This window comes from Martes martes (assembly GCF_963455335.1).
Source record: "Martes martes genome assembly, chromosome: 9".
In the NCBI taxonomy this organism is placed as follows: Eukaryota; Metazoa; Chordata; class Mammalia; order Carnivora; family Mustelidae; genus Martes; species Martes martes.
The window spans coordinates 78157615-78169618 of record NC_137896.1 but is presented as its reverse complement, the minus strand read 5'-3'; the positions used below and the strand labels follow the sequence as shown (position 1 = coordinate 78169618).

General features: G+C 39.3%; 1 long non-coding RNA gene across 1 annotated transcript in view; it reads left to right on the top strand.

Moving 5' to 3' along the window:
- The window catches only part of LOC308349666, a 408787-nt gene that overhangs the window by 277773 nt on the left and 119010 nt on the right, over positions 1–12004 (top strand). The window contains exon 4 of the long non-coding RNA XR_013967479.1: positions 7230–7324. This is a non-coding gene — a long non-coding RNA (uncharacterized lncRNA). The remainder of the gene's footprint in view (positions 1–7229; positions 7325–12004) is intronic.

Sequence of the window (12004 nt, the reverse complement as noted above, 5' to 3'; positions counted from 1 at the left end):
TGAGTCCTGAGTAGTGAAATCAGGGGCAAAGAGGAGCACCTGATTGGACAGGTTGGGTCATCTTTATGCTGCACTGAGATCCTTGTTTGTAGCAGCTCTAGCAACCAATGTTGTGACCTAGATTCCTTGCAAACGTGGATTTCCGTCTATGTCTAATCTTGAGAATAGAGGCACGAGCCTAGAAAGGAGATAGAGAGCAACTCTAAGAGCATGACTGGTCCTACTCTTGTGTGATTCTTAACTTGGGTTCAAACCCTGATTTGGGAGACCTGAAATACTCTGTCAGGCTAGGTCTTGGCTTAGATTTTATCTTTACTTCCTATGCTCTGTCAGGGATCCCATTGTAGGCTGTGTGGTAGCATCGGGGAATGCCTTTGGTGTCTTTCTTGGTCCACATACAAATTCACATCACCTTTTAAAATAAAAATCAATCCTAAAGTGGTTTGATAACAGAACTTTCATCCTGTTTAAGTAATTCTGCCTCCTCAAGAAGTCCTACTGAGTGTAGGCCTGAACTAAAACCAGGCTGCATCTACAGTTACTCTCTTTGAGTTGGTGTAGTACCAGGCCCACCATATGGCTGTAGATGCTTAGTGTATAACTTAGCATGCTTATATCTAGAGCTAGTTACTAACTTTTGAAGAAAAGTTGTTCTTTCTTTAACTAAGCTATCATTAGTGGAACTGATCCCAACTTTGAAGAAAAAAGGTCCTTATTGGCTCCCCAGTAGATTAGAAATGTAGAAATTTTTTTCTGGAGGAGATAATGATTTAAGAGTTACTCCCAGAAGAGTTGTGTGGCATGTTAAGGGTGGGTTTGGGACAGAGTTTTATAAAAGGAGATACCTCTATGACTGGATCAGCACAGACACTTCTAATGAAGTAGGCAGTATTTGAGTCTGTCTTTGTCCTCACATCCGTACCTTGTTATTCATTCATTCATTCATTCAACAAATACTGACTGAGCACTTATTTGGCGATGCTAGTTAGCTCTCTGTTAGATGCTAGGGACATCATTTCTGATAACTGGATCTGGAGGTCATCTGTGCTATTGTCTGTAAACAGGCTGTAGGTCAGACAGATCTGGGTTCTAGTGTGTGATCTCCTGTTTGCTATTTTCATTACTGTATAAACTTGCTCAATAACTTGTCATCCGGGTCTTGCTTTATGCATCTGTGAAATTTTGCAAAAACTACCACATAGAGCCTTGGTGAAAATCCCATAAATTTTTTATATATGTGTGTGTGTGTGTGTATATATATATACATATATATATATATAATCTCCATGGTCAACACACAGTAGGTCTCTAACTCACTAATTGATGTTTGCATCCTCCGTATTCATCTCTTGATCATTATCTTAGACTCACTGACTGCTCTTTGCCTGGCGCAAATTGGCCTCCAAGTAGATTTTCATAGTGTTTAAGTCTTTGTATGAATAGATATATGAATAAGATAATTTCAGTAGAGTATAGATCCTAGTTCAAGATTCCAGACATGTATAAACACATTCCCAGTTATATTTTACTTTTATCAGTGTGATTGAAGATCTTTTTTTTTAATTGAAAAATTAATCAAAATGGTTATGCTGGCAGACCAGACAACTATTAAATTAACAAATTGTATGCACATAGTAATCAACAATAGAGATAGAAAGGAATCATAAAAAGATTTAAGCCACAGAAGGGTGAAAAAGAGACCAAAAAAGCAGCTTTCACATATGAAACAGCAAGATGGTAGATTCAACCCAGCCATATCAACAATCACATTAAATGTAAATGGTCAAAATATACCAATTGAAAGACAGAATGGACGTGTTGGATTAAAAAAAACAAGACCCACTGTGTGCTTTTTACAAGAAACCTACTTTAAATATGAAGGCACAAATACATTCTAAGTAAATTGATGGAAAAGAGATATCATACACTAATCTAAAGAAAGCTGTAGTAGCTATATTAATATCAGATAAATTAGATTTCAGAGCAAAGAATATTACCAGGGATAAAGAGGGTCATTTAATAATGTTGTAAAAAATCTTAAACACTTATGCAACTAATAACAGAGCTTCCAAACATGAAGCAAAAACTGCATGATAGAACTGCAAGGAGAAAAAACAAACATACTTTTTAGCACTTTCTTGTAATATTTTAGCACTTTCTTGTAATAATAGATAGAACTTACACAGAGAAGATTCCAAAAGGATATAGAAAACCTAAACGATACTCTCAACTCTCGACATAATTGACCTTTATAGAACACTGTATCTAACAACAGAAGAATATAAAGTACTCTACAGCCAATAACCTAGCTCCTGACATAGCACGCTAGCCAATTCTGTCTGTCAACAGGAAAATGTTTCTGTCAGCAGTAATTACCATTGTTCTGGGCCTCTCTAGGCCATGAGAAATCTCACAGAATTCCTTTTAGAGGTGTACAGGTCCTTTGGGGCACTGCTGCTGAATATCCTGCTAGCAGCTTCAAGAGAAGGTCATTGTTTCAAGAGCACAGCTCACCTTTCCAGAATGAGATCAGGAATTGGATCTGGACCAACACATCGTCATCTTGTTGGGGAGAACAGAAGCCTCTAAACTTTGTCCAGACTTGTTAAAATCAACATATTATTGCCCACAGGGGGTTGGCATTGAAAAACAATATGATAACAATGCCAGAGTTAGGCCTATTCAAAGATTTTCTGCCATTTTTTAAAGGTATCTGGACTGTTGAAATAAGTCAAACAGTAGAGACCCCTTCCAAAAAACCTTCTTGAGATATTATACTTCCTTAAGATAATTATGACAAGGCATGTCTTACTGCCCCCTACCTTTCCAAAGGGAGAAAATTTGAAATCATAAAGACTGTGATAGAACTGTCAAGTACAAGTATAATCAGCTTAAATTAATAAAATAAATGTAATTCACATAATAGTGTAACAAATTATAATATTTTGATCAAAGATAACAAAGATAAACTAGAAGAATATTTGAAAGGTGACATTTCATGATGCCATTTTGTAGGTAGCCCTATCATCATCAAATTCTAGTGAGCTGTCCCTCATGGGGATCAGATGTATAAATGAAGAATGGAGGACAGAAATGGCCACAGCCACATTGTACCTTGTATGCACCTCACCATGAACCTTGGCTGCATCATGTATTTCTACACTCCACTTGGGCTTCTTGCACAAAATAGCCTATCCTGTGAACATGAAGCTATGCCCAGATTATAGTACACATTGTAATTTATCACAGTCTACCTTCAAGTGATAATTCACCACTTTATGTATAGTATAAGGATGTTACAACAGTGTATTTCCATTTCTCTCCTCTGACTCTTGTGCCATTTTTATCATAAATTTTACTTTTATGCAAGTTATAAACCTTACAATAGTTTTGTGTTACTTTTGCTTGAATAGTCAATGATCTTTTAAAGTAATTTAAATTATAAGTTAAAAAAAAAATCTATGTTTACCCATTTAGTTACCACTTCCAGTACCCTTTATTTCTTTGTGTGGATTCAGATTTACATTTGCTATCATTTTCCTTCTGCTTGAAGTATTTAACATTTCTTGTAATGTAGATCTATTGATAATGAATTCTTTTATCTTTTAAATGACTGAAAAAAAATCTTTATTTTGCTTTTTGTACAAAGTAAGGAATTTTATGTTGACAGATTTTTCCCATTAAGTATTGTAGAGATGTTACTCCCTTGTATTCTAGTTTGCATTGTTTTAAAAGAAAAATCTGCCTCCATTCTTACCTTTGTTTCTTTGGATGTAATGTATTTTCTTTTTATTTTCCCTCTAGCTGCTTTTTAGAGTCTCTATCATTGGGTTTTAAGACATTTGATTATGATGTGCCTTGGTGTAGTTTTCTTCATGTTTCTTGTGCTTGGAGTTTGTTGAGCTTCTTGGATCTGTGGGTTTATGATTTTCATCAAATTTGAAAAATTTTCAGCCAGTCTTTCTTCAAATACTGTTTTTGTCCTATTCCTTTCAGAGATTAAAGTGACATGAATATTTGGCCTCCAAGTTGTCTCACAACTCACAGCTTTTCTCTTCCTTTTTTTTTTTTTCCATTTTGTAAAGTTTCTATTGCTATGTTTTCGAGTTTACTAATGTTCTCTTTTTCAATGTCTGATCTGTTCTTGATCTAATCTACTGCATGTTTCATCTCAGACATTGTAGTTTTTCTCTTTAGAAGTTGAATTTAGTCCTTTTTATATCTGTCGTGTCTCAGTTAACATGCTAAAGTATTCCTACCTTCTCGAACATATGGAATACAGTTTTAGTAATTCTTTTAATGTGCTTCTCTACTAATTCCACCATCTGTACCAATTCTGAGTCAATTTCAATTTATTGATTTTTTTACTTCTGATTATGGCTATATTTTCCTGCTTTTTTGCATGCCTGGTCATTTTTAAATGGATATTGAGGATTCCTTGTTAGGTGTTATATATTTTAGTATTCCTATAAATATTTTTGAGCTTTTTTTCCTGGGACATTATTAAATTCTTCAAAGTAGTTTGAGTATTTCAGTATTTCACTGTTCTTAAGCTTTGTTAGGCAGGATCAGAGCTGTGCAGTCAGGGTTAATTTTCTCCACTATTGAGGCAAAATCCCTGTTTGTATAATTAGGAGATTTTTGCACTTTGGCCGGGGAAAGAGGCACTGTTGTTGTTGTTGTTGTTGTTTCCTCTAATCCTTTCAAATGATTTTTTTCTTCCTTGGTCTTGAATGGTTTCCTCACACACTTGAGCTGATTGGTACTCAACTCTAGGAGGGGCCTTCTTAAGATCTCTAGAGTTTTCTATCTCTGTGTCCATTTATCTCCCTTCAACTAGTCTGCCCTGAAAACTCAAATTATCTTCAGGACTCCCAGATCCATATCTTCAACTCAAGGAGACTGTTGGGTTCCATGTGGGTCCCCCTCCTTTTACCATGACCTGGGAACTTTTTCTAGGCAGTAAGTTGGGCCAGTTGTGGGGATCAGCTCATTTGTCTCTCATCTCTCAGGGATCCTTGATATTCATTGCTGATGTCCAGTGTTTTGCAAACCAGTTTTTTAATGTATATTGTCTACTTTTTTTGTTGTTTCAGCCAGGAGTATAAATCCAGTCTCTTTATTCAATCTTGGCTGAAAGCAAAGTCTGTAGTATTATTTATAATTTTAAAAAATCTTGTGCCTTTTCACTATTTTCATTTCATATTTTTAAAAGTGGGGGTAGAGGAGCTTCTGGAGATAAACCAGAAAGGGTTCCCTTGGTTAAAATACCTCTTTAGATAATTTTTCTCATTGTTTTTTACTTTCAGGATTCTTTGCTTTGCCACCAGAGTGATCATTCCAAATCTAATCATCTTTTTTTTTTTTTAATTTATTTGTTAGAGAGAGAGAGAGCGAGTGAGCACAGGCAGACAGAGTGGTAGGCAGAGGCAGAGAGAGAAGCAGGCTCCCTGCCGAGCAAGGAGCCGGATGTGGGACTCGATCCCAGGACGCTGGGATCATGACCTGAGCCGAAGGCAGCTGCTTAACCAACTGAGCCACCCAGGCGTCCCTCTAATCATCTTTTATTTCTGCCTAAATTCATCATGGCTTCTGAATGACTACTCAATGATGTCCAAACTCCTTGGTATATCTGCAGGGCTCCTGTGTACCTGTTAGCCCTCATTTCTTATACCACTCATCTCTCCTATCATACTTTGTGCTCTAACTAAGCCTCTGCTGTCTGCCACAGTAGTATGTTATGGGTTCCTGAGTCAGAGCAACAGTTCAGATCATATATAATTTCCCTGATTTTGGGAAATTAACTTCTTTAATATCTTATCTGAAAATAATAGTAATTAATAATACTACACACCTGCCAGGATTATGAACACTAAATGAAATAATATCTGTGGAGTGTTCACCATTGGCTATGGCACAGAGTAAGTGCTCCATTAACGTAATTTATTACTGGGATGATTCCTCAAATGCATCATGTTCTGCTTCTTTGCCCACTGGGCCTTTACGTGGTTCTCTTGTTGCCTGGAAGTTCTCCTTTTCCTGCTCCATACACTCTGCTGCATCCTACTTCTTTTTTCAGATGCATCTCAATCTTTACCTCATGTGGGAGGCTTTCCCTCACCTTCTGATCTTTGTAGGATGTCACAAGATACCCCATTAGTGTTGTTTGGGGATTGCTTCCCTCTTCCCTCTTCACATAGGAAGAGGAAGATTGTGGCTCATGGTAAGTGATCAGTGTTAGTTAAAAGAATGAATGAATGAAGATTGGTTCTTGGTAACTGTTGAATAGAGTGATGAAAAGGACGTTTATAGTACCCTGACATAAAATGTTGTTTGAATGAGCATCATGGAGGCACAGAATTCCTAGGTGAAAGGACATTGGGAGAACAGAAGTAACATGTTCAAGGACATAACATGGCTGGTCACTCCTGCCTTTTGAGCTTCTCTGTAAGACTGCCATAAGAGGCTGCAATTCAATGACAAGTAATGCAGCTTGTCAAGGGAAAGAGTAAAGGCTCGTGGTGAGAAGGAAAAAAATGAAAATCTTGAGCCAAATAATATGAGAATAACTTCCTACCCCCATCCTTACCCCATGGCTCAGGCCCTCAGCAATGATGGCATTATCTCTGCACAGCTGGAATTTTAGGAAATGCCTGCCAATATTGACATTACCCCATGTAATGAAATCAAGGTGGATTGGTGAACAGTCACTTTAAAAGTTAATCACTGAAAACCTGCAGGTTAGAGCTCTTAAGCTAATGCCTGTTGGCTTGATGGCAGTTTTGGTGCTTTTTAAAAAATGGTTTTTATGTTTGGTCTCTCTTACTCTCTTGGTTTTGATGGCAGAAAGTAGAGCTCTCTTTAACTTTATTTTCTAAGGCAGGTTAAGGGATGTCTTGCTTGGCTCTTATGAGTAGTGGTTTTCTTTCCTTATTCCCTTTTATACTTCCTTTCTCCATTGTATGCTAGCCCTTTAGCAATGCCTGCGTCTTGTCCTGCAGTCTTGCAGAGATATTTGGGTATTTTGATAAACCCAATCCCTGCTACCTTCAAGCTTCCTAAAGTCCCTGGGGGCTATGTTGTAGGAGATTGTTCGTGACTGACTCACTGGTGACAAAGTCAGAGCTCTGCCAGCATCTACTCCTCAGAACCAGTTTGCCTGATAGTCCTAGAAGAAAATCAGAGGTGGAAGACCTCTATGTTTAATGGAAGACCTTTCTATCCTACAGGTTGGAGGCTGGTGCAGTGATGGCCCACCTGGAGGAGAGCCTCATGCCAGAACTGTTGTCTCCTTTTTCCCTTTCTCTTCAGACCTCAGACTGAGGTGAGTGAAAACAGGGCATTAAGTCTGGCATAAATTTGGATCTATCAGTATTTTCCATTTATTGATGAGCTGATCACAGACTAGCCCTGGGCATGTTTTCAAACTTAATGAAGAAAGGACAGTTTCTGCCACAAGAGCTCTTCATCTAACTGACAGTGTTGGTCAAGAGCCACTCTGACTTCTGGCTGCTCTTGTAAGGGCCTATTCAGCCAGAGCGGCCCCACCCCGGTTGAACTGCCACTTTGTTGTAAAACTTAAATTGACCTTGCCCTCCCCCCCCCCAACCAGGGGAACTTATTTAAAAGCAAGTCCGGGAAACCAGTTCCAGGTAACAAAGCCCAAATACAAGGGTGGGTCAGGCCAGATGGAGGTATTCAATCAGTGGGGGCGCATACTGTCTCCTAGCTACCAAGGAGTATGGGCCCCGCCCTTTGGACACCTTTTGGGTGCCAATTCTGAACTAGGTGATAGGCTGGTTCAAATGTCTACTAGAGTAAATTGTAATTTAGTTGGTCACCTAGCATCACTGTGGAGTTTCCTGTGTATGTTACAATCTCATTGGCCACCTGTGTGTGGCCAGGCCCAACCACATGGCCTTTGCTCTATAAAAGTTAGTCTGGAAAGCAGGGAGGGGTCGTCCTCTAAAAGGGGTGTCCCTGACTGGTCTGTTTGACGGTCGGTTTGATTCCTGATGCTTGGCGCAAAATAAAGCTTTGCTTGACCTTCGCTTTGTATCAGTCTTGTTTCTTTAATCACGGACCCATTATTGGGGTACCCAATTTGGGAGGGACCCAACACTCTCAGTAATGAAACCTTTTTCCTAAAAGCTGGAGATGGTGGAGAGACAGGACAGTGGGTCATGGAGGGAGGGACAGAAGACTCTAGTTCATCTTATTTCCTTTGCCTCACCAGGGGCCCTGATAAGGGTGTGTGGGAGACCAGAGGGTGAGGTTTGATGGTAGCTAGAAGGTCATGGAAAGCAGAGATAGCAGGGAGTCTTTCCTCAAGGGGAATCATGCCATAGCAGCTGCTTCAAATTTGGTGGTGGTTTTTTTGATTCCCTGTGGTGGAGAGCCAGTGTCTAGGAGGTTCTCTTTCCACAAGCTTATTGTCCTTTCCATTTAGGATGCAGAAAATAGAATTTTTGTTCTATTCAGAAATCTGAGGCCTGTCTTAGAGATGGGTATTTCAGTGGTTTGTAGACCTTTCTTTTGCTGGAGAAGACTTTCTTTTTTCTCCCCAAAGGAAAGCTACAATAGCCCAACAGGTAAATGTACCAGAAAGGGTAATAACGATGGCAGTTTGGGATGGAATGAGTGTATGTTGGGGTGCAAACCCCAAGTGGCCATGTAGATGCACCAGCAATTTAGGATTCCAAGAAGCACTGGACACCATGAATGAATCCAGTTCAGTGACCTCAAGTTGAAGAGCAGAGAGGTCATGAGACTGGTTGCAGGGCAAACATATAATTCCTGGTGGAGCTAGTCTTCTGATTTCTGTTTTCCCCTTAACATGGACTATCTACCTGTTGCCAAGCATCCTGATGTGCACCAATGATGGAGAGGGAGAGGGAGGAGAAGAAGAGGGAGAAAAACAGGCTGTGTATGGATCTGTGGATCCATATAGGTTTCTGGGACATCCCTCTGATCCTTCCCTGGCTCCCCTAGCAACATTGGTGCTTTCTCTCTGAAGTAATTCAGGTATCTCTGACAGAATGGATTCATAATTCTGCTTTCTAGGAGAAATTATTTGCCACATTGACTACAAAACTACAAGTTATCCTGGTTACTTTCACCTCCTTAATCTCCCTTAATCAGCTCATTACCTAGATTTGTTGAATTACCTCCCAGATAACCTGAATCAGTTTACTTGGCGCTCTCTTCATCTGAATACCCTGGTCCAAACCATCATAATCTTGCAAGACCTGGCAAAGGCCTCCTTATAGGCTCTCCTCTTTCATTCTCATCTCATTTAAATTCATTCTTCACATAAACCACCATGATGTTTTTGAGCTGCAGTCCCATTACATCGCTTCCTCCAATAGCTGAAAACTCTTCAATGGCTTCCATTGGTTTTAGAGTGAAGACCTCAATCTTTAACATTCTGCATGACTGGCACGTGTCTCTAGTCTTGTCTCATGTCTCCTCCTTTCTCTGCCCCCCAGCTACACCAGTATCCTTGCCATGCACCACCCTTCCCTCCCTCCATCAGGGACTTTGCCTATGCAGTTTTCTCTCCTTGGAACTCCATTCACCCAAATGTCTCCTCCTCAACCTCAACTCTCTGTTCACCCATCAGGGAGTGCCCCCTCCCCTGATTCAGTCACATCCCCTTATTGTGAGCTTTCATTGCGTCCTGTGCACCTCCTGTCTCACTTCACAAGAGCAGTTTCATGCTGCCTTGTATGGGTCTGTGCTGTGTCTCACTGTCCTGTGGAACTGTCAGCTCCATGGGATGGAGGCCAGGTTTGTTTTATTTTTTAATTTTTTGAATTTTTTTAACGTTGTTATTTAAGTTATAGTTAGTTAACATACGGTATAATATTACTTGCAAATGTACAATATAGTGATTCAACACTTCCATACATTACCTGGTGTTCTTCATATGCTCATCATAGACAGGTGCCCTCCTTAATCCCCATCACCTATTTCACTCATCCCCTCACCCATCTCCCCTCTAGTAACCATCAGTTTGTTCTCCAGAATTAAGAGTCTGTTTCTTGTTTTGCTTCTTTTTCTCTTTTCCCTTTGCTTTTTTGTTTTGTTTCTTAAACTGTGCATATGAGTGAAATCATATGGTATTTGTCTTTCTCTGACTGACTGACTTCGCTTAGCATAATACTTTCTAGCTCCATCCATGTCATTGCAAATGGCAAGATTTCATTCTTTTTTTTGGCTTAATAATATTCCATTATATATCTGTGTCACCTCTTCTTTATCCATTTTTCAATTGTTGGACCCTTCAGCTCTCTGTAATATGGTTGTTGGTGATGAGGCTAATATAAACATCGGGGTCCATGTATCCTTTTGAATTAGTATTTGTGTATTCTTTGAGTAGATATCTTAGTAGTGCATTTGCTGGATCGTAGGATATGTCTATTTTTAACTCTTTGTGGAAACTCCACACTGTTTCCCAGAGTGGATGTACCAATTTGCATTCCTTTCAACAGTACAAGAGGCTTCCCCTTTCTACACATCCTCACCACACCTGTTGTTTCTTGTGTTGTTGATTTTAGCCATTCTGACAGGTATGAGGTGATATCTCATTGTGGTTTTGATTTGCATTTCCTTGATGAATGATGTTGAGCATCTGTTTGTGTGTCTCTTGGCCATCTGTATGTCTTCTTTGGAAAAATGTCTATTCATGTCTTTTGCCCATTTTTATTTTTTTTAATTTTTTTTTAGAGATTTTATTTATTTGACAGAGATCACAAGTAGGCAGAGAGGCAGGCAGAGAGAGGGGAGGAAGGGAAGCAGGCCCTCTGCCGAGCAGAGAGCCCGACGCGGGGCTCGATCCCAGGACCCTGGGACCATGACCCGAGCCGAAGGCAGAGGCTTTAACCCACTGAGCCACCCAGGCGCCCCTTTTGCCCATTTTTAAATTGGATTATTCATTTTTTGGATGATGAGTTTTATAAATTCCTTATATATTTTGGATACTAACCCTTTATCAGATATGTCATTTGCAAATGTCTTCTCCCATTCTGTTGGTTGCCTTTTAGTTGTGTTAATTGTTTGCTTCCTGTGCAGAAGCTTGCTATTTTGATGTAGTTCCAGTAGTTTCTTTTTGCTTTTGTTTCCCTTGCCTCAAGGGATCTGTCTAGAAAGAAGCTGCTAAGTCAGTGTCAGAGAAGTTGCTGCCTATGACCTTTGTAGGATTTTTATGGTTTCAGGTCTCATATTTAGGTCTTTAATCAATTTTGAATTTATTTCTGTGTATAGTGTAAGATAGTGGTCCAGTTTCATTCTTCTACATGTGGCTGTCCAGTTTTCCCAACACCATTTGTTGAAGAGATTGTCTTTTTTCCACTGGATATTCTTTCCTGTGTTGTTGAAAAGTAATTGGCCATATAATTGTGGGTTCATTTCTGGGTTTTCTATTCTGATCTATTGATCTGTGTGTCTCTTCATGTGCCAGTGCTGTCCTGTCTTGATTTCTACAGCTTTGTAATATAACTTGAAATCTGGAATTGTAATGCTTCCAGCTTTGTGTTTCATTTTCAAGATTGCTTTGACTATTCTTTTGTGGTTCCATACAAGTTTTAGGACTACTTGTTCTAGCTCTGTGAAAAATTCTGGTGGTATTTGGATAGGGATTGCATTAAATGTGTAGATTGCTTTAGGTAGTATAGACATTTTAACAGTATTTATTCTTCCAGTCCATGAGCATTGAATGTCTTTCCATTTCCTTGTGTTATCTTCATTTTCTCTCATCAGTGTGCTATACTTTTCAGAGTACAGGTCTTTCACCTCTTTGGTTAGGTTTATCCCTGGGTATCTTACTGTTTTTGGTGACTTGTAATGGGATTGATTCCCTATTTTCTCTTTCTCCTTCTTCATTATTAGTGTATAGAAATGCAACCGATTTCTGTACATTGGTTACTATCCTGCAACTTTACTGAATTTGTTTATCAGTTCCAGAAGTTTTTTGATGGACTCTTTCAGGTTTTCTCTATAGAGT